The sequence below is a fragment of the Paramormyrops kingsleyae genome, chromosome 8 (assembly GCF_048594095.1).
Source record: "Paramormyrops kingsleyae isolate MSU_618 chromosome 8, PKINGS_0.4, whole genome shotgun sequence".
NCBI lineage: Eukaryota > Metazoa > Chordata > Actinopteri > Osteoglossiformes > Mormyridae > Paramormyrops > Paramormyrops kingsleyae.
The window spans coordinates 19331827-19355659 of NC_132804.1; the positions used below are offsets into that span (position 1 = coordinate 19331827).

The following is a 23833-nucleotide window of genomic DNA, read 5'->3' on the forward strand; positions in this document are numbered from 1 at the left end:
AACATCTTGCAAATATATGGACTTTATTTTTATCTCCTTTCATACCCAAACGCTGCATGGAAAAGGAGAGGCCTGCTTTGCACTTCACAGGACGGTGACTAAAGCGGGTTTATCTCGCGCTGTGTTCCGGCCCATTCTCTGTGAGCGTCCGTCCTTGGAAATGCGAATTTGTCCACACAAGTGACGCTGCAGTCAGTATCAATAGCCGTCACCTGGCACTCGGCCGCTGCGGTTCTGCGTCGCCGTTCGCTGGCCATCACAGGAAACGGTGGCGTTAAGAGGAAGGAGAGTGAATAAAGTGCATCCTGAAGGAGCTGCTTGGGGGGGAATGTCTACTGCATTTGCATTATAAAGTGTTCAACCGGAAGACATACAGGGAAAGAACAAAGAAAAGTAGAATTATATGAAACAGCGACTTCAGTCAAAAAGACATTAAAAAAAGCAAAAATTGGTTGGAAGTCTTACCAGCACATTTTGGGCTTGATGACCCTCATCCACCATGTGCTGACTATCAGCACTGGTCACTGTACTGTCGCAGTGCATGCATACTTCATTAGACTCATAATATTATTTACAGGTAAACAAACATAATTCCAGATAAACAGTCCATACCAATGGGAGCATACTGGATTAATAACTGTTAGCCATAGAGTCATTCTGGATTAATGATGGGTACCTGCACAGTCATTCTGGACTAATGACGGGTACCAGCATATTCTTCCTGGATTAATGATGGGTACCCGCACAGTCATTCTGGATTAATGATGGGTACCTGCACAGTCATTCTGGACTAATGACGGGTACCAGCATATTCTTCCTGGATTAATGATGGGTACCCGCACAGTCATTCTGGATTAATGATGGGTACCTGCACAGTCATTCTGGACTAATGACGGGTACCATCATATTCTTCCTGGATTAATGATGGGTACCTGCACAGTCATTCTGGACTAATGACGGGTACCAGCATATTCTTCCTAGATTAATGATGGGTACCCGCACAGTCATTCTGGATTAATGATGGGTACCCGCACAGTCATTCTGGATTAATGATGGGTACCCGCACAGTCATTCTGGATTAATGATGGGAACCTGCACAGTCATTCTGGACTAATGACGGGTACCAGCATATTCTTCCTGGATTAATGATGGGTACCCAAACGGTCATTCTGGATTAATGATGGATACCTGCAAAGTCATTCTGGATTACTGATGGGTACCAGCATGTTCCTCCTGGATTAATGACAGGTACCCGCACAGTCATTCTGGATTAATGATGGGTACCCGCACATACTTTCTGGATTAATGATGGGTACCTGCACAGTCATTCTGGACTAATGACGGGTACCAGCATATTCTTCCTGAATTAATGATGGGTACCCGCACAGTCATTCTGGATTAATGATGGGTACCCGCACATACTTTCTGGATTAATGATGGGTACCTGCACAGTCATTCTGGACTAATGACGGGTACCAGCATATTCTTCCTGAATTAATGATGGGTACCCGCACAGTCATTCTGGATTAATGATGGGTACCCGCACAGTCATTCTGGATTAATGATGGGTACCTGCACAGTCATTCTAGACTAATGACAGGTACCAGCATATTCTTCCTGGATTAATGATGGGTACCCAAACGGTCATTCTGGATTAATGATGGATACCCGCAAAGTCATTCTGGATTACTGATGGGTACCAGCATGTTCCTCCTGGATTAATGACGGGTACCCAAACAGTCTTTCTGGATTAATGATGGATACCCGCAAAGTCATTCTGGATTACTGATGGGTACCAGCATGTTCCTCCTGGATTAATGACGGGTACCCAAACAGTCATTCTGGATTAATGATGGATACCCGCACAGTCATTCTGGATTAATGATGGGTACCAGCATGTTCCTCCTGGATTAATGATGGGTACCCAAACGGTCATTCTGGATTAATGATGGATACCCGCAAAGTCATTCTGGATTACTGATGGGTACCAGCATGTTCCTCCTGGATTAATGACGGGTACCCAAACGGTCATTCTGGATTAATGATGGATACCCGCACAGTCATTCTGGATTAATGATGGGTACCAGCATGTTCTTCCTGGATTAATGATGGGTACCGGCACAGTCATTCTGGACTAATGACGGGTACCAGCATATTCTTCCTGGATTAATGATGGGTACCCACACGGTCATTCTGGATTAATGATGGATACCCGCACAGTCATTCTGGATTAATGATGGGTACCAGCATATTCTTCCTGGATTAATGATGGGTACCGGCACAGTCATTCTGGATTAATGATGGGTACCGGCACAGTCATTCTGGACTAATGACGGGTACCCGCACGGTCATTCTGGATTAATGATGGGTACCTGCACATTCTTTCTGGATTAATGACTGGTTCCCATGGAGTCATTCTGGATTGATAACTAGTGGCCAGAGAGTTATTCTGGATTAAGACCCGTAGATAAAGAGTCATTGTGGATTAATACCTGGTAGCTACAGAGTCAATGTGGACTAATATCTGGTAGCTGCAGCACCATTCTGGATTAATCACTGGAAACCACAGAGTCATTCCAGATTAATGACTGGGATCCACAGAATCATTCTAGATTTAAAAACTGTTAGCTACAGAACAATTCAGGATCAATAATGGGGAGTCACAGAGTCACTCCAAATTAACGACTGGAAGTCACGCAGGCTTCCCAGATTGCATGCTAATTCCACTATTCCCCCAAGGTTACTTAATGCCCCCTGGGACTGTGCAGTGGAGACCATGTGTCGAGACCTCTGCTCAATGTGCTGTTAGCATGATTGCTTAGAGCCCAGATGCTCAATAAGTGCTGGATTAGGCTGTGTAAATAAAGAGTTGATGGGTTCCTGCAAGTCCCACGGGGCTAGTGTGAGCTCACATCACAATATACCTCACAGGAACATGGAAACAGATAAAGCCAATAAAGCAGATTTTTTACATGTTAAATGCTTTCTTCCCGAAACAGATCTGTATTCCAGTGCTAATATACTTGTGGGAAAGTCCTCTCCAAGTTTTACTACAGTGACAGCTCGCGATGCGGCCCAGCGGCCCAAAACCACAGAGCCAGGAAAATAAGCAATTATGTTGTGCTTAGCATTTCTGGTTGGAAAGGCACTGACAGCATTGCGTCGAACTTGGCCGGGACCACACTGTGCTTCGTATACGTGGGGAGGGGGGTCTAAGGTCACTGAGTCACGGAGACAGAGGGGTAATGGATCGTCAGCTGATTCATATGCAATATTGCCTTTGGATCAAGTGCAACCATAATCCATACCGTAGCACAAATGCCCCCCCATCCCATTGTTGCCAACTCCTCAGCAAGGAAACTCGCTATTGGCCATCCCAAAAGTCGCTAGAAGTCGCTAAATGACGCCATCGCCTCATTTGCATAATGTGAATGTAATTGTAATGGACACTGTAGGAGAGAAGAATAATGTTGTGGGAGAGACAAAAAGTGTTTTTCCATAGATACGTTTATATCACCGGCAAAAGTGACCCCAAAGAGACACTCTGGCAGAGTTACTTTTTTAGGTTTGCTTAAGTGTACAAGTCACAGTAAACAAGTGAACCGTTAACATTTTTAACCATAACATTTTTTGTATAAAATCTACATTAACAATCTAAACCGATCAAAAAAGGACAAATGAAAAAATGGCAACGTGAGAAAATGATGCACATCTCCTGCTGTGAGCCTGTGACTGCAGCTGGGCGGGGCTGCTGCACGCGGACTGGCCACCTGTGAGTGCTTTGGGACGGGAGCCCACGGCAGCACCCGCTGCCCGGTGAGAAGAGTAAGGATGATACGTGCTTTCACGTCAGAGTCTCCAGTAACACCAGAAAAAGTCGCTAGATTTGTCGCTAGTCGCTTTTTTGAAAACGAGTCGCTAGAGGGGTCTAAAATCTCGCTAACTATAGCGACAAAATCGCTAAGTTGGCAACACTGCCCCATCCACGATGCACGCGTCATGTGACACGGTTCAGCCAATTATTGCCGGCACAGAACATAATTTCATTGGTCTGGTCATATGGTACTATGGCTATGTTGTCTTTAACTGGTCTAAATTATAACATTTCTATAGGAATAAAAAAATAACTAGTTTACAGGAAACATTTCTTTCACAGATGAGAACGAACTGTAAAACTGATGATGATGTTGCACTAACGAGGCAGTTTAAACTGGTGAGTAAACCATAGAGCTCTCATGACGATTACCGAAGTAGTACCCCAAAGCCCACAGAATCAGCTATCACAAAAAAAGCTAACAGATTTAGCACTGCTACCCTACCGGGTTGTCAAGTCACATGTCTTTAAGCCATTGATTTCTATAAATACTTTGGAGATCCTTGACATACAACACATACTTATTAACTGATATTACCAACTGAGTAATAAACAAATTAATTTATGATATCTATAATAACTTTTTCTGCCCAGTTAATGATCAATGATTCATATATATCTTGAAATAAATGCGAATCCATTTTCAACCACACAGAAATTTACACAACTTTATCTGCATCACGAACAGCAGAAATTAGTTACAGTAACAGTTGGAATTCATTTATTTACTTAGTTAAACTTATTATAAAGCTTAAACTGAAGTTTTCTTTAAAATGAATAACTAAAACAAATAAGCATTTTAAGAAAATTATCTTAATAAAAATTAAAATCTTAACTTCTGTTCAAAATCGGCAGCGGTAATCAGCATCTAGAAGCTTAGTAGTTAACGCTTGTTTTATTCTTATTGTTGACAGAAAGACAATGATTCTAAATTGCACGATGAGTTCTTACACATTTCCACTGAGTACTAGCGACTTCTTTGAACCCACAACGTGAACCGGGATACCGCTGCCGCTTCACTGTGCGCCAGCAACCGGCGTTAAAATTAGAATGTAAAATAAAAAGGAAGGGGAATTAACCTGTTAACCGTCCGTACCACCGCTCGCGGGACATCTGTTTAGAAATAATTATTATCACAGTAATGACAAAAACTCTGGATGTGCTGCTTTCCCTGCAGGTTACATGACGCCGAACACGCAGCGTGGGCGCCGTCCCCGACGAGCGGCGTAATTGGGATCCGCTCTCGCCGATAGCCCTGCGCTTTGGGCTGCTGGGGGAGGCGGTGAGATTAAAAACGGTCCCCGCAGGACCGTGACCAGTCACACCACGTGCTTGTTTAATAACCCCCAGCCCCAGTGCTGCTGACACCCACTCCATAGCCGCTTCGCTCTTTGCATTAATTACGGCAAGACAAACAAAGGACTGACTGCGAACGGCGGAAACCGCGCAGCGCCTGCATGCTCACAGCTCCGGATTCATATCGCAGTTTGCTGGACCAAATCAGTTACCATCAATGGACGTCTATCTTAATAAATACCATTATTACTGTTGACGATGGTTGCAACAACAACAACAACAATAATAATAATAATAATAATAATAATAATAATAATAATAATAATAATAATAGGCTATGCACCCAGCCGTAAACCCGACTAGGATACCCAATCAGAAGGCAGTAAAGGCGAGCCAGAATTCTGAGACGCCCCTGAGCACTGGGATATCATTATACTGTAGTTGTAAAATACAAAACAGTATTGCATAACCAGCTGAAGGGTGGATGGGCCACACAATGGGTCTCCATGCCTGGTGTCTGTTAGTATTCAAAGAACAGGATTTGAACATGATATCAAATATCTTTTGCTTCTTTTGTAAGATTGCTAATTAGTTAATAAATATTCATTGACTCAGCCATCAGAGCAAGGTGTGCATCTGGCAGACACTACTGTAACCAGAGCTACAGGGCTAGCTGATACGTCACAGGAATGGTGTGAGAGTGGAGAAGACAATCAAAGCCTTCCTCCTCATTATCCTCATCACCATTAGCATCATTCGTAAGTGTCCACACCAGGGGCAATTCTAAGATTCGGCCCTTAGAGGGCCTCAGTCGTCAGTAGGGCTCCACTTTCTAAGGCAGGGGTGTCAAACTGCAGTCCTGGAGGGCCGGAGCCCTGCGCATTTTTTGGGTTTCTCCTCATTTAACACACCTGATTCAGCACCTTCTGCTAATTACCACACAGCTCTTGAGCTGAATCCTTTGTGGTGGAACAGGGAAAGAACTAAGCTACACAGGGCTCCGGCCCCCCAGGACTGGAGTCTGACACCCCTGTTCTAAGGAGTATGGGACGCTGCCCACAATAAAATTTTTCAAGCACAAGGGCTATGAAATCTATACAAAAATATGGGACAACTGATTTAATGGATTGATACTAATCATTTTTGAGGAGGGTTGAGACAAAAATAGTGTCTAGAAGTGCCTATGGTCCACACTACCAGGTGGCAGAGGGCAACAGAGAGCCGACCCCTAACTTACAGTAACAGGTGGCAGCGGTGCCTGCTGATTCAGTGTGGCATACACACCCTCTGAGAAGTTGCCCCCTGTCACACTGGGGACAAACAGAGCCACACACCCCTGGCAACAATGCAGTCAGCGCTGAGTGGCAGCTTCAGATTACATTTACATTTCGCACATTTACGTTCTGCATAGCTGACACTTCCAACGCGGCTTCATGCACATATCCGCAGGAAATCTACAGGAGTAGTTCAGTTTATGCCACTGCTCTCTAATATATAGAGAAGTGACCGTCCTGGGAGCCCAGCCCCTGTCATGAACCAGAGGTAATGGACTACACTACCCAGAATGCCACGCTATCACCTTCCTGTCCCTAGAGGTTTACAGCGATTCATAATTATGCAATTATGCTGCTTTCTATTTCCCTCTGAGGTCAGAACTTGGTACTGAGAATGACATCACACCTGTTCCAGTACAGAAAGTCAGAATGCCATTTAGCAATACCGGGGACCTCTTTCAAATTTGTCAGATTTAATTTAGCCCAGTTTCAATCATTGTTCACTTACATTTCACTCAGACTACCTTAAATCTGTCAAGTTATCCAGCTAAGCAAGAAATCCTGCCTTCTGAAACAGGTCACAGTTCTAGCCAGGTTCATTGTTAGCCATTGTTACCAATATCAGTTGATAACACATTATGTGGTAGTTTGTGCATAAAAACACCGCACCAACACGTCCACAGATAGCGATTGGACAGTACTGTGTGTACGACTGATTTAATGAGAAACAAATAAGACGTAAGTGCTAATAAACAGTATAAAACTACAGCTCTAAATTCTGTTGACAAAGGGCACAGCCATCTTGCATTCTGAGCTCGGTGGTGTTCCGAACTTCCGACTTCAGGAGGTTGATCCAGTTGAAATTTTTGACTAGGAACTCGGAATTTCCGAGTCACAAGTTCAAATTGAATACAGAATTACCCTGTTCACTGAATCATTATCCACCTTTTTATATTGACCTGTTTCGCCTGCTTCTGTTGGGGATACCGATAGCTTTGTCTGGCTCGAGGTTTCGTGATTCTGGTCTTGTGATCGGGTTTTGGTTACAGATTGGCCTTTTTTGGATCTTTTGCCTGTTTCTCTGACAACTAACATGTTTTTGCCTGCCGCCTCTTCAACAACGACCACAGCCTCCCACCCCTATGATCATCTACCAGCTCTTGTTGCTGTCCATCACATTGTTCAATAAACTGACTAACGGTCAGCTTGCATGTAGCTCCCTCTTTTCTGCTATGACATGTATCCATTATTCTTACAGTATAGACACTTCCATGACCGTTTTGCTACGCTCCATTCCCATTAAGGTTTATCCTATTCCCTGAGACTTAATTAAAGCTAATTGTGGCGACATATTTGAAGATGTGTTCAGTAGATATATATTAAGGTTTTGGTACGGTAACTGAAGGTACAATACTGAATTAGCTTAAAAGTCATTCATTAGACTCAATTGACATCTATTTCATACTTCGCTCCTAATGAATCTGTCCACTTAAGCTGTAGTCGAATAGCCACTTTCATTTAGCTTAATTTTGCTTAGTAAAAACGAGACGGTTGGTTTCCTAAATTTTTCAAGTATAGCTGCCCCCCATTTAACGTCCTTTCGCGTTATCGGCCGTGGCCTGAAAAATGTAAAATATATATCTATCTTTTAATGCCGGACGTAGCGGCAGCTGTTTTTTAAAACGCGCGGGCAGGATGTATACCTCTGAGGGTAATAACTGAATAAAAATGTGTTGTCTGTATGTTAGTGTTAAATAGCACAAGATGTACGGAAGAGGATTAGGGCCACCATGAAAATATTATTTGAATTCTGACTTTAATCTCAGAATTCTGACTTTTTTCTCAGAATTCTGAGATTAAAGTCAGAATTCTGAGTTTAGAAAAAAAAGTCAGAATTCTGAGATTAAAGTCAGAATTCTGAGATTAAATCAGAATTCTGTGAAAAAAGTCAGAATTCTGATTTTAAACTCAGAATTCTGACTTTTTTCTCAGAATTCTGACTTTAATCTCAGAAGTCTGACTTTTTTTTCTAAACTCAGAATTCTGAGATTAAAGTCAGAATTCTGAGAAAAAAGTCAGAATTCTGAGAAAAAAGTCAGAATTCTGAGATTAAAATCAGAATTCTGAGATTAAAGTCAGAATTCAAATAATATTTTCATGGTGGCCCTAATCCTCTTCCGTACAAGATGTACCAAGGATGTTTTATATATTTTTAAAGAAAAAGCTTGTTATACAAAAATTAATGTTCTATTTCATATATAAAAAAAAAATCTTTCAATTCGAAACATTAAAATTGGCAAGCTACTACACACAATATGTGTTTGCTTTGCACAGTAAGGGTTTCATGTTTACTATGTACGGTGTTTTATAAAACATAGAAAATAATTATGGTGTTTAATTAGTTTCAAAGCTCACGCACATAAAAACCAGGAGGACATTAAACGCCATAGATAATTATTGTGCTTCACTATACTAAATGTTTTCATATTGTGCTTTAATAATCCATAAAAGTTTAAAATACAGCACTACCTGCAAAGTATCTAAACTACTTAGTACATTAATTAAATCCATTTCGCAGTACGACAGTGGAGAATAGCCTAAACTTTCTAAGTGTCCATGGTAATATTCGAGCAATTTCCAAATCGCTTAACATCCTGTTTTACTGAACTTAATGCGGATGTTAAACGAGGGTCTTTAAATCAAACATAAAATAATTAATTGTATGAGTCTGTTTATTGTACACCTTTTATAGACCGAAAAACCTGGCATTATTGGTAGACTGTCTTCATTGAGGTGTGCTGTCTTATACTTTGTCAGTTGTGGAAGGCAATAAAATGGATTTCGATCACTGATTTCCCCAAGTCCAGTGGATGACTTTTTGTCCAACTGAACAATCAAATGTCGCTGCTGTACCAGCTCTCCCCAGGTCAAAATGTAAAAAACCAAAGTAACTGACAAACCATATTCTATTTCTAACTCTCTTTATTTTTAAGGGCACAATGGTAGTGCTCCTGTAGGAAATTGAGTTACGATTGGAAGACATCCACATAATCTTCTTTGGTACAGTTTGGGTTCTGGTAGATGCTCATGTCCTTCAAGAAGACACCAGTCAAGAAGTAAAATAGCTGCTCCTAAGGATGGGACACAAAAAGTGTTCCAACCTTATATGATATGAGGGCTGAAATAAAATAACTTAGCTGTAAGTTTTGGGATGAGACATTACTATGACTATGAATATTTATTCTTTCTGCGATATTAGGATTTAAAAAAATCTAATTAATTCCATAGCTCTATTGCAGGGGTATTCAACTAAAGAGGTCCAGTTAGAGAAAATTTCTTGAAGCAAAGGTCCAGAAGATCATAATGTCTAACTATTTAGTGTGATGTATATTTAAGTAGCCTATTAGTTGTATCGACATTGCATTACAATACCTGACTGTCAAATCAAATTAATTCAGTACAATTCAAAAACTTTTTGACAATATTGACAGAGAACTTCAGCCAGCTGGCTTCGTGACTTACCCATGCCGTTAGTTGACCAATCACAGTGTGATTGTCAGAAGAGATGTATATTCAGTGAGTTTAATGATTAATTTATTAAGAAGCGGCGAGAGAGTGACTAAAAAAAACGGATGCTGAAAAAAAGTGAAGAATTTGATTAGTAGAAGCAAAAATACAAAGAAAAGGGAAGAATTGAAATCAAACTCCAGGGGGAACCCTGTATTTGTACACTGCCCGTGCAAAACTGCATGTCGGCTCCGAATCCAAAAACCTTCAAATTGACCTAAATTATATTAGATAGACTTTTGTGGATTGTTTAAGAATAAGAACAATGAGACATTTGTTAATTTAGCAAAAACACCAAAAGCGTTGTCTACGCCACTTAATTTAATTTGCATTCCTTGACATTGCATGTCCTGCGATGTGACTATTGAACGTGCCTACATCGTGATGACGATGCCGAAACGATATATCGTGCAGCCCTAACACATACGAGAAGAGTTGAATGTCTGACAGATCTTACCTTCAACAGCAGGTCATCAGAACAACGGACTCTAATCACCACTCTCCAACTGGGATTATTCAAATCTAACCTCCACCCAAATTATAAGAGCATCAGGGTCCTCTAGGAAGTCAGGGTCCAGTTGATCTGAAACAGAACATTTAATTTAAGGACTCTATTGACTCCTGGCTTCTCTTACCAGCGTTAAGGATTGCAGTGACATTAACTGTCATGTCAGCTGATGTTCTTTGTGAAACAGCTTTGGTCCAAGTTGTGGGAACCTACATGAAATATCAAATTTAATTGACCTGGAGGGATAATGGTGCGCAAATCTGTATGCACAATGGTTCTCTGAGACTTAAAAATGTTCCACAAATCTAATATGAAATTAAAGTGATGATACTTTATTGATCACCGGGGTAGAAAATTCTCTTTTAACCTACCCCATGTTGCCTTCCATGACACACGGACACGTATGTAGGTGAGAGCAACAAATATATACATATTGTGACAGGGCGTTATAAGTATATTGCATACATATTCAAATACAGCTATTAGAGGCGTTAGATATTTAATACATATTAGAGAGACTATAACTATCGAGGTACCGTCTTCCTGCATTGCCGATTCGTAGAGGTTCCAGGCGTAGTATGCCGTAGTGGCAGCTGCACACAGAGTACCGCCTAAGAGGAGACAATCGACTACGTCGAGATTTTTGAAGTAATTCAGAAACTCCATTCTCCAACTCCTCGAGTATTGCGAAATGAGCGTCTTCTTCTCGGTTGTCGTATTTATACGTTCTAAACGACGTCACTTTGCGACTCTGACGAATCAGTGCAACAGCTCAAGTATAGTTCTAGATTCTAGAACGGCGCTTTCATTTCCGAATTTTTTAAATACGGGGCAAAATACGTGTGAATATAATGTGATTATTCGAAACTGAAAAAAGGTCTGAAGAGATTAAACTCTGCGTGAAAGCTTGAAATATAGCCTAATAATAAAAAGTCTTTCAAGATCGAAACTAATCTTTGATGTTTTGGTAGTGTTAGGAAATTCAATGTGCAGTATTTTATAAAGGTAAGATTACATTTTGTGTTAACCAATGTTAACCATATTTCTGACAAAGTCTGACCATTTATAATTAGCTTACAGGCTACAGTAATTTTTCAGTCAGTACGAGCGAGGCAGGCTGTGTTGTGAGGGCCAAGTCATTTCGCTCATTGTGAAAAAATGACACCCCCTACAAAACACATGTATTTGGGTAAAAGACAAATAAGTTGATGAAAATGGTTGCCGATGTCGTGGTAAACTACGGGGAAAAAATCTTGCCAGTTATATTGCTGTTTCAGTTTGTTTCCAGGTTGTGTATCAGTACTTAGCGAACATTTGCAGCACATTTTAACTATACCGCGATAATACCGATAACCGTTACAATTCAATAACACGATTTTTGTGATCAACATTTTCATACCGTTTCACCTCTGCAAATAAGTGCCCACGTGAAAGTTCATCCTGCTCAGTTTTGCACGAATTTGCTTGCAAAACGTTATGACCTTAAGCATCCATTTCCAACTTGACTTACTATAGGCATCCCATGGTTTGTATTGCTTTGCTCTGCCATGAAAACTGTCTCCCAGGAAGCAAGGTGTCATTGGGCAGCATACAGGTAAAGGCATTTATTTCTATAGGCCTTTCCTGATCAGCAGAATTAGCCTTGTGTTCTGGTTTTGGGACATAACAGATGTATGGAATGGCTGGAGGTCTCAGAGAAGGTATTAGAGGACCACGACAATCCACTGAAGCATTTATAGAACTGTGTGGTCCATTACCTACAGCAGGCAATGCTCTCCCTGTCAACCTGGGCCAGACTAGAGGAATTTGTTGTGGACGAATGAAAATGGAGTCCCTGGCTGACTTCTCGGTCTCCTAATGTCCAGTGCATATAGAACAACGGAGCTGAGAGAGAGACATGCTTGTGAAGGAAAAAGGAGAATGCCAAACAGACAAATGCTCAGAAATCTGAGAGTGTTGAGAGGGCACTTGCCACAAAGCTAGTGTGATGTGAAATGAAAATAGATGACTGAGAAACGGCATTATGGGTTTTTTAGAGCTTGTGGCCGGAACACATTTATAATCCACTCCCTCTATGGATCATAAGTTATTTTGACAGGGAACAAGGAACAGTTCAGGAAACACAGGGTTTAATGATGTATTTAACCTGCGAGTCATTGACCTCAGAGCTAGAAAGAGGGTAGGGAGAAACTTCAAATCTCTGAATAACACAGGTGTACAGTACGGTTCCCCGGTCTGTTACACCTCACATTACTTTGGATCAGAGTAGAGCCAGGAAATTGCAAAAAATAAATAAATGCATAAATATAAGAACACATTTCATAGATGGAAATTGATGAGCTGTCAATTTATAAGTGCCTTTCAAAACTCATGCTAATTACTGGCCTGCACCAGACGACGAGGTTTGCTCACGGTCTAATGAGGATTGACTGGCGAGGAGCTCCTCCGATTCGCATCACATATGCACGTATATTATATAAAGCATCACGTTCATTTATAATTCAGTGCAGGGGGATGAGGATAAAGACAGGAGGGGTGAAGGCACGTACTCAGCTGGAGAGGATTCACCCCAGCCTGCAGGAACACGGATCACAGAGTGCTTGTTTCACTATAATTAGACTGGTGCATTGAGGATTGCTGTTTAACTGGGGGGGAGGGGGAGTAGAGTGAAGCAAGACAGGATGTCTGCCATATGCCTGATTTGGGTGAAACCTCAAAATTGAATTCTCTACTTGGGTAACTTGGCCAATAAGTGGGAATATCTATTGTGTTGTGTGGGTTATGTTTATATTACATTGTGAGGATCAAATGTCCCCTCAGGGTGATAAAAACCTGTTATTTTGATGTTGTGGGGATCGTTTATCAAAAAACTAAAAATGCCAAAAGTCTTGTATTTAGTTTTATTACTTATTGTTATGGTTAGGGGTTAAGGTTGTCATAGCTGGGATTATGTTTATGCCCATAGAAATGAATGAAGAGTCCCCACAAAGATATACAAGGATTGGGCAATGAAATTGAAACACTGCCCAAAATAGTGTTTGAGGTTTCACTCCTATAATTACAAATTGGCGGTGTGCATCTCACTAGGACGTCTGTGACCAGGACAGCAAGTCTTTGTGGTGTATCAAGGGCCACGGTGTCCAGGGTAATGTCAGTGTAGCGCCATGAAGGACGGACCACATCCAATAGGAGTAACTGTGGATGCTAGAGGAAGCCGTCTGAAAGGGAGGTCCGGGCACTAACCTGGATTATATCCAAAACACATAAGACCACAGCTGCCCAAGTCACTGCAGAATTAAATGTGCACCTCAACTCTCCTTTTATCACCAAAACTGTTCGTTGAGATCTGCACAGGGTCAATATTCATGGTCGGGCTGCTATAGCCAAACCTTTGGTCACTGGTGCCAATGCCAAACGTCGGTTTGAATGGTGCCAGCAGCGCAAATCTTGGGCTGTGGACAATGTGAAACGTATTGTTCTCTGATGAGTCCACCTTCACTGTCTTTCCCACATCTGGGAGAGCTATGGTGTGGAGAAGCCCCGAAGAGGCTTACCACCTGGAGTGCAGTCTGGGGGTGGATCAGTGATGGTTTGGGTTGTAATATCATGGCATTCCCTAGGCCAGCTACCTGTTCTAGATGGGCGCATCACTGCCTAGGACTACCAAACCATTCTGGAGGACCCCTCATTCACCCAACGGTTCAAACATTGTACCCTGAAGGTGGTGCCATGTATCAGGATGATAATGCACCAATACACACAGCAAGACGGGTGACAGAATTGTTTGATGGACATAAAAGTGAAGCTGACCATCTCCGATGGCCTGCACAGTCACCAGATATGAATATTATTGAGGGGTGTTTTAGAGGAATGAGTCAGGAAACATTTTCCTCCACCAGCATCGCAAAGTGACCTGGCCACTGTTCTGTGAGAGGGATGGCTCAAAATCCCTCTGTCCACTGTGCAGGACTGTCATATGTCATTTCCAAGACGAACTGATGCTGTATTGGCTGCAAAAGGAGGCCCTACCCCATACTAATAAATTATTGTGGTCTAACCCCTGAAGATACCTGTGTGTGTGTGTGTGTGTGCATGTCACAACACACTCCGTAAAGATACCCTAACATATCTTAGGGTGCGATGGCATGTCTTGAGCCTGAATATGAAGGTAGATCATTTGCACCTCCATTGGGGAAGAGGTGCACCCTGGGAAATGAGACATGATTAGTCCATTGTGGTAATAGCCCAGTGTTACAGTACTAAAGACGCCCCATGTCATCCAGTCTGTCTATCTGTCACACAATATCATGACCAGAAACTGTCACAGGTTGGTAAAGTTTTCTGTTGTTGAATGAAAACAGCAGTAAAAAAAATCATTTAATCCACAAACTATAATTTTAGATCATATTTGCAAGAAAATCTGGTAACTGGATCAGTATTTGAAGTATTACACACAGCATTAATCGTGAAACATACTTTTCTTCATATTAACAACCCATTAAGGTGATTTAAACCAGTCAGAACATTACTGGGTAGAATGAAGTGTATCATTGTCATTGATTAACTGTGTTTCAGCAACAAATGGAGACCATTAATAAACTCTGGAGAATTGTGTGTGGCTAGAGGGCTTTGAGACTAATTTTCTTACTTATTTGTCTTGTCTGCAGGGCCAGTCAGCCACTGAGGCGACATAGGCAGCTGCTTAGAGCGCCATCTTCTGTGGGTTGCCAACTTAACTTTCGATTTCAGTTGAACCTCCAGAAGTACTCGCACCCTTTGAACTGCGGGCACATCTGGGCAATTAATCACATACAAGCAGCTCATTCAATTCAATTCAATTCAATTCAATTATTTTATTGTCATGTGTACAAGTATGAGTACCATGTACAATTAAATGATTGCTTGTATATGCTCCTGCAGACAATGAACATAGACAACAGGACGACAAGTGAATGTGAAGGTAAGTCCGATTTACGTAAAATTTGTCTTACGTAAGGGTTTAGTGGAACAGATTGCTTATATAAAGAACTGCCTGTACAGTCATGTTGCAATACCATCAAAAAAAAGATTTTATAGTCTGTATATTAAGTATAGAAATTAACCTCTACTAAAAATCTTTGCTCATACTGTCAGTTTCACCATGCAGCTGTGTTTACAGAAGGGTTTGTAAAATGTTGTGGGTTTTGGTATGTGGAAAAAAATTTATATCGTTATTAAGAGAGTGAACGCCTTGAGGGAGCAGAGGTATGGTGCTTTAAATAGCAGCTCTTCCTAAAATGGTCTCGGATTTGTGTGTCAAGCTTTGGAGCCTTACAATCCCAGGACCCACGAAGCTGAACTGCCCAGTAGCCTCAAATTAGCTGCTGGTTTTAAGCTTTCTATCACACATCACCATTCTGTTAAAACGAGTTTCAGGCCAAAACAATCCTGCCAGTATGTGTTAGCAGTAGGGGAAGGCTAGAACTTAGTTTATGTTTTATGTGGCAGTCCATGATCGTAAGGTCACTGGTTCAAATTCCATGGTTTGTCGTTGGGGCTCTGAGCAAGGCCCCTACCCCTCTTGTGCTCCAGGGCCAAGCTGACTTCCTCAAAAATGCACATCGCTTGGGATAAAAGTGTCTGTTAAATAATGAATTAATATAAATGTAATGTAATATAGAATGTCTTCTCTGACCAGCACAGGTCTCAAATAAGCTCTCATAACCAGTTCATTCTGTGCATCCCACACTGGCCATGATGCTGCAGGGGTGTCAATTAAAAAGGTAACAAGGTATCTGTGTGACAGTCAATCTGGGTACTGTCCCTTTAAGAGCAATCGAGTCCACATTAGCACTCGAGCCGTGTCGCTCTGCCTGCTGGGAGTGGGAAGAAGATGGCGGGCAGTGTCTTACATGTTTGTGAGCCTGTTGATGTATATATTGGTAACGCTTGGAGCTTGGATCGGTGCATACTTCTCTTCATGTGTAAAATGCTATACGACGCGATTTTGATTGTACGGCCAGCAGAGTGTAACCATTAAACGGCATTCTTGTATGGACACCGTCAAAGTGTGTATGCGCCGCTCTGTGCCATTCGGGGTTTGCTTGCCAGACTGCATGCATGCATCAGGCATACAAGTGTCACATACGCAGAAATGCAGTTTGATCATAATCTGTTTGCAAGTGGTAGGCTGAAGGCCGCTTGGCCATTTTCGGTCTGCAAAGTCTCGTTTCTTGTTCTTCTGAATGGCATTTCATTCTTATGCACAAGATAAGTTACATCTACAATGCTACTATATGTGCAGTTGCAATATAGCCCTGCGGTGCAGGAAGCCTCAAGCTCCATGGGACATCTGAGGTGGAAAGGGCACTATGCACGTATCAGTCGGACTTAGATTGATGTACTTCCCGGCAGATGTGAACTTTGAGTCTGTTAATTAATGTAGAAAACATGTGTCAGCTTTTCTGCAATACTGTTGACATCTGCCAATCACCAGATTACTCAAAGCCATTGGTTGGCTGCTTGGCCACACCTCCTGCTCTCTCTGATCAGTGGCCTCCAGTTCCCAGAAAGCTTTGCTCTAGTATGTAGCTGAAAGGTGGTCCAGCAAAGTTAGCAGCAAGTGACCAGCCTACCTCCACCTGGCCACCCCCATGTACACCCCCCCCCCCCCCCCCCCGAACCGCTTAATCCCATGTCCCAGGTCCGCTGCTTCTATCTCCTCAGTTGTCCCTTTTCTCATCTACGGCTGTTTACCTAACCGGAGGATGCCAGTGATTATCTGCTTAACAGGCAGCGGCCTCAGCTTCCACCAGCATGTTGTTTTTCACCCAAGAGAAGAAAAGAACCGTAGGAGTCGTTCATTGTCAGTGGATCTTATACAATCCTCTGGTCCACCAGGAGCAGGGCCAGATTTGCCTTAGGTGTGAAGAATAATTACCACAAGCCAGGAACCCGGCGCGGACGGCGCATTCAGGAGATCTGGTAATTTTTTGTGCTTGACGCCACCATGTGTTTGGCAGGGGGGGATCCACAGACCAAGCCGCATTAATTAATTTAGCACGTCTAGCCATGAGAACTGGAACCGGCCGGCTCCGGCTGTGAGTTAGTCCTGAATTTCTCCTGCATACCCAAGCACAATGTGAGCCTTGTCAGTGCCGACGGCAGCCGGCTACAAGCTAATGGTGAGGATTGTTCTCGTTCCTTTTTTCCTTTTCTTTGAGTGTCTTTTAGTCCATTCCCTCTGCAGAGAACATTTCAAAACAAAGGGGGGAGCACAAAGCAATGATTCAGATGTTTTGTAAAGGCCCGCACAAATCTGAGGAAATTCCAGATAGGGTGAAATTATCTGAAATGACTGAACCACCAGAGATGGATTCATTATAAACTCAAACTAAGGCGTCCTACTGGATTATCAATATCCATTCAACCCAGCATTTTTTTTGTCTATATATTTGCATGTGAATCCTGTTTCGGACACTGTCCTGCAGGGTGAAACAGCAAAATGAATGCAATTATCAGGTTAGGAGATTAATAACATTCGCATTTAAGGATTTCTTTACTGATACACGTGAAGTAAGCGACAGCCACGTAAATGAATTTGTGCTGGCTAACTCGGTTCATCCTTTTTAAGCCTTGTGCGCTTTAGCCCAAATTGTTCCTTAAACCTTCTGTCAAGGGCAGAATAAAAAGGTTCCTGGGAAGCAGAGTGGATCGTCGGCAAGCGGAAAGTCCTTTCCGATCCGAGGCGGACTTATTTCCCCGAACGCGGGTTACCCATGCGTAAACCCACTCTGGAAGAAGACGGCGTACTAAAGGCTAGGGGGGTGGGGGGGGGTCTAAGTGAGGGTGTCCACCATACAAATTGGTGGAGGTGCTCCAGTCTGGGACTCAGCAAAAAGAACAGACTGTTAGAAATCTCTGAATAAAACCCAATATGTCAACGGTGCTCCCCCCCCCCCCAAACACACACCTTATTTGACATCCCATAATCAGCTTTCCCGGGCATCAGTGGGGCTCTGTTTCCATGAGCTCACACCTGGCTGATGGGAGAAGGCCGGCTCAGCCTCCGACTGCGGGCGGAGATACCAGCGGAGGCACGGTGAAGCCGGGACACGCTGCGATCCAGGCGGGGGGGGGGCTTGAGGAAGAGGCGCTTGGATGGCCACCTACGCCTTCAGCCCCAAGGGGGCGAGGAAGTGTGAGCCAGGAAGCGATCTGGGAGTCCGCTGGGAGGGGGAAAAGGCTCAGGGACTGCAGCTGTCTATCTCCGGCAAAACCAGCAGCAATCGCGGCAGGAATCCCACCGGCACGCCTGCAGACGGCCGATGGCTGGGAACTAGCAGAGCCGCTTCTGCGGTGGCCGGCACAGCCTTCCGCGCGGCGCTCCGGCGCGACTCCTCACTCCGACAGCCATTTAACGCAGCAGCGGCTAAACTGGGGACGTGTGCACTGCTCGGAAAACTCTGCGTCATTCCGGGAGAAGCAGCAACCTTGAACCCAGAGAGCAAGACCATAAATTAAAAGCACCACTAATCACAGACGTCATCTAGGGGGTGTCAGGAGGGTCAGTACATACTGAAGAGGACAGCTGTGCTGCTAAATATGAGTAAAAATGCATGGAAATGTGCAGGGAGCCCAGGATGTATCAAGAGGTAGAGTCAGATGAGCAGGTCTGAGTTGCCCCAGTCCGTTTTGCTTTAGAAACCCTTTACACATGGGTAGGAAACCCCGTACCCCAGTAAGCTGGTCCTTCCTTATGTATCACATGGTTTTCATCACCATAGTGACCAGAGCGCTTCTCACAAGGCAGGAAACAGAAACACTCTGAGTATTAATAGGAAATGAAAGAGAAACGTTATGTAAAGCAGGACAACATTTACACTTAAAATTGAAAAGTGTCTAGGGCATATTTACATGCAACACTAATTTGAGTTATGAAAAATAAGATATTTTAAAATATAGTTTGGCATGACCATTTAATTCCATCTACACCATTCAAGAATCATGACATAAATTCGGCATATGTTCCCCATTTTTTTCATATGATAATATTTCATTTCATTCTTTTTTTCTGCACATTTGTACATTTCACTGGAGCAAATCAGGTTAAGTACTTCAGCTCAAGGGTAAAACAGCAGAGCACATTCCTAGGGTTATAAACAGCAATGTATAGGTCTATGTCCTTAACCGCTGTACCAGAAAAGAAGCAGCTTTCCTGCATTCCCTAGGGGGGGGGGGGGGGGTTCACATGGCCCACTCCCACCCTGGCCATCAGGTTCAGCTGTGGAGGTTGAGTTCTGAAACCACCATCCCACATCCCAAGTCCATCCTGGCACGCCATCCATCCTGGGCCCCACCGGACTGTCATCTCCGGCGCCTTAATGAACAGCACTGGGGGGGTGGGCTGGGGGGGCGGCAACTCTGCCCCAGCTACAGCACGTCTGCACAGGCCTCGTCACCCTACCCCCACCCTGAAAACGCTGTTCCCGACTCAAGGTGACTGTGCCAGTAAGAAAAATTGCCAGCGAACTGACATCCGGGTTCCTAGACTGTGTATAGTGATCAATCTTACAGGTTAAGTAAACAAAAGCGTTTTTGGTCACGCCCCATCTAAAATGGTTTATTCGAAGAGGAAAGCCTTTGCCTACCTGGAATCTGGTTTATTTTTAACCGCTGGGCCTGGTATGCAGTAGTCGCGGTGATGTTTGCGGGACTGCAGTGCTCTCTGAATGCACCGGCGTGTAGCTCAGAGCGCAGCCAAAGATAGTGACTCTGTAGTACAGACTCCGAGAGTGACAGAGCAGGAGATTAACATCAGTATGAGCGAAAGGTTATCCATCATGGAGGAGGGGATGGGACCAGCACTGGGAGAGTCTTGGGGGCCACGAAACTCAGAGCAGGGCCTCCTGGATGCTAGTGGCTTTGCCCTCCTCTACATCGACACCCTCCTCTTCCTCTCTACTGGCTTCCTGCTGGACTATCTTCATCGCTACACATATTCTAGCAAGTACCTAAAGCAGCCGTAACAAACAGGCCTTCCCAAGCGCCATGGCAACCGTCCCTTATGTCTCTAATTTACAAATACAGAAAACACTGACATTTAAGAAAAAAAAATTTTTTTTCCTCTGCTTAATGTAATTTTAATTAACAGGACATGATCAAACATTACCATTAATAAAAAAAAAAAAAAACAGGATTAGGGCATAAACAAATACTTGTAATTAAATGCTCATGATTACAAAGCGACTGTTAAAAAAAAACCAAGAATTCAGCAGAAAGGAGGTTCCAGCTCTCAGCACCCTGAAGGCACCAGTGGCTACACTGGACCTCCTTACGGTGGCCCGGTGAAGGGAGCCAGCCTAACGAGGCCGCGGATCTCATTAGACTGTCCTAACGACACTGTTTCACAAGGTCACATCATATTTTGCCAGGACATAATGAGCAGTGATGTCATCACTGTTTATTTTTCGTTGTTTTGTTTTATACTTTAGCTTGTCAGGAGGTCAAGTGGCACACAGAGGATTTTGGATCAATCTGCAAACAACTTAATTAATGCCAAAAATGTGTTTTACACAGTGTTTTTTTACCCTTTAATTCTGGTATTCCATCAGAAGGGAGCTTTTTTTCTCTCCCTGAATTGGTTTCTGTAGATTTGCTAAAGTGTGTCTCTCTATCGCAAAATGAATTGAAACTAAATTTAGCTTTATTTGTCACTTGCACAAGTACAAAAACAGATACGTTGGGATCCATTTTTCACATATGCCATCTTGCTCTCTCTCTCTTTTTTGCTCTTAGTTGTACATGTCTTATACTGTATTTACATTTAACTGATGGAGTTATGTAACAGCTTACAATTATAGCTGTTTAGAGTGCTGGATATTATAAATTATGGTTATTGGCAGACTGCAAATATTTCACGCCACGGCATCTGCCGTCCAGCGCTTGGTGTTAAAGTCCTTGCTTAAAATGGTGTTAAAAGGGTTAAAATACTGCCAGCGAGCCAAAGAAGTGGAGACAAGACAGAGGTACGCTGCATATTTTAACGGCCTAATCAAAAATTCGGAAACCTTTTCGAGGACAATCGATAGGTCATTCACCGTGAAGGGTTGTGGGCAGCGTCTGAAAAATGGCCTTTAAAAAAAATCTCAAAAATGACTTTCCTTCCCTCGCATTACTTAAAAATAAATCATAGCAGGAAAAACAAAATGTACAATTAATTTGTGGGCTGAACATGATCGTTTGTCTTGTGTAGGGGGCCTTTGATTTTGAATGGATGAATAAGAGCCGCAGTAAAATTCCCAGCATTCCCGAACCGCTGCCAGGAATGTGAGCTTGGATGTACATTTCATGGTCTCCTGGTCACATGCCTTCCAGTACTGCTTGTAGGTTTGGGGCCAAATGCCCAGTATGCCAGTGAAGGTGGGCACATGTGCAAGCCAGTCTGATAGATTAGCTGTAACAGAAGAAGATAATGGCTAAAGTAATCTGCAGAAAGATCTCCACTTTCAGAGACGGAGGTGGCAGAAGAGAGGAGCAAAAGGAAAGAGAGTCCCCAAGAAATGTGAAGAGGAAGCAAGAAAAGTGAATGGAGGGAATGGAGAAAAAAAATGAAGAAAAGCCCCCCAACGGCATTTCAGCTTCTGCCCTCCATGTCCTTATCAGTCCGACACTCGCTTTCATCCCATTTTCCACGCTACAGAACTGAGGTTTTGACGGCAAAAGAAAAAAAAAATCTCACCCAGAAGGCCTGATTTAGGGGAACAAAGAGCACCGGGGGTTTTGCTGGAAATGCTGGTGGTGTCTCTGTCGTCAGGAGGAGTTCAGGGCAACGATGGAAAGATGTCCTTTTCGGGCCCCTCTCTCTGCCCCAAACGTGGGCTCCAGCCACCGCGAGAGGTAGAATTCCCTTCTAATCCTGTATTCCAGCACGTGGGATTATAATGATTTGCTGAGATTTATGACAGCAGAGCAAGTTCAGATGGGCTTACTGGTGTAATTCATTGGGCAAGAGTTTTTTTTTTATATAATGAAAACCCAACGAGTGTGGTCACTTAAGCTTGTCAAGTATTTAAAGGATCCACATTCTTCTTTGAACATTTTTAATAATTAGAAGCATATTTTCACGTTCCTCTGTATAGGATAATGAGCCAAACGAACACAGTTCAGGTTGCAGGCCAGCAGAGACAGCACTTGACAATGACCTTCTGACCCTAAGGGGTCAGAGGTCAAAGTAGGAGGATACACCCATGGAGTCAAGGGAGTCCCATTGACAGGAACCAAACCAGCAGCCTCTAAAGAAGTAACAACCTACAAGCTGGCATGGTGCTGCCCTCTTCCTGTCTGAAATCCCCCTTGGAACCAAGCAGAAGCAGGTCAGGAAGCAGGTTAGAAAAACAAAGCTGTAGATCAGCCAGCAGGCTTTTTTATTATTGAAGTTTGTGGGATATGCCAAAGATCACAGCAGGGGTGTCGGAGGGGCATGAATACCCTGGCAGATTCAGGGGCCCCAAAATCTACTGTCGGGGGCCCCCACCTCAGCAAAATCTATCTACTGTGGGACCCATATTTCTTCAGACTGAAAGTTGAAAGTGCCAACCCAAGCAATTGGCCCAAGGATTTGGTCTGGGGGGCCCACAATGTCTTGCTACTCCCCCTGGTCACACTGCTCAGAACATCAGCCTTGCGGGGACGTGCAGCTGTGAGGGGGGGCTCAGGCCAGCCCCACCATGCCTGACTTAATGACCGTGTCTTATGGCCCATATCAGGAAATGTTTGCAATATTTAGCTGGATGCCACCTTTCTCAGGCGACACCCGTGACTAACAACAGTCTTTATCTATTCAAATGATCTGGGTATCTTTCATCCCACAACCAAGACCTGAAACGACAAGGAAGGTTATTCCGGGTTCGCATCACACCGCCAGTGCGTCGACCCGGATGTGCCCCCCCCCCCCCATCCTCGAGCCCCCCGGTGCTGTGATCAAACGGGTGCCATCCTCAGATGTACCGCGGCCCCACAGATGACCCGAGGCCCCCCGCCTTATCTGCGGCAGACACACGGACACTGGCGGGAAGGGGGGGCTACCTCGGCGGCCCTGCATGCGGACGGCGCGCGCATGCTAACGCGCATCCCTGAAGGCCGCTTCCAAGCTGCGCCGTCCTTCATGTTAACCGAGGATCAAATGATTCCTTCCCCCAACCCCCCCCCCCCCCACACCCGACCTCGTTCTTTTCATTTTCATTGTTTTTGCCTCCAGCCTTGTGGGCCTTGCATCATTCTCAGAAGGACGAAGCCAGTCACCTCAGACTCGCTCGGTGGCGCAACAAAAGGCAG

General features: G+C 43.6%; 2 long non-coding RNA genes across 4 annotated transcripts; one reads left to right on the plus strand and one right to left on the minus strand.

Annotated features, from left to right (window-relative positions):
* Positions 1-9408: 9408 nt before the first annotated feature.
* LOC111851713 (uncharacterized) lies at positions 9409-11220 on the minus strand. Its single transcript, XR_002840086.1, has 4 exons — positions 11056-11220; positions 10469-10594; positions 9967-10079; positions 9409-9622 (listed from the first exon to the last, which is right to left on the minus strand). It is a non-coding gene; the product is annotated as an uncharacterized lncRNA (long non-coding RNA).
* A 156-nt stretch (positions 11221-11376) lies between these two features.
* On the plus strand, positions 11377-23575 carry LOC111851706 (uncharacterized). Of its 3 annotated transcripts, XR_002840082.2 has the most exons (6): positions 11377-11524; positions 15187-15238; positions 15440-15479; positions 17225-17482; positions 22010-22396; positions 22639-23575. It is a non-coding gene; the product is annotated as an uncharacterized lncRNA (long non-coding RNA). The 3 variants fall into 3 exon arrangements; XR_002840081.2 differs by having other exon boundaries at positions 15187-15479; XR_002840083.2 differs by lacking the exon at positions 17225-17482 and having other exon boundaries at positions 15187-15479.
* The last annotated feature ends 258 nt before the right edge of the window (positions 23576-23833 follow it).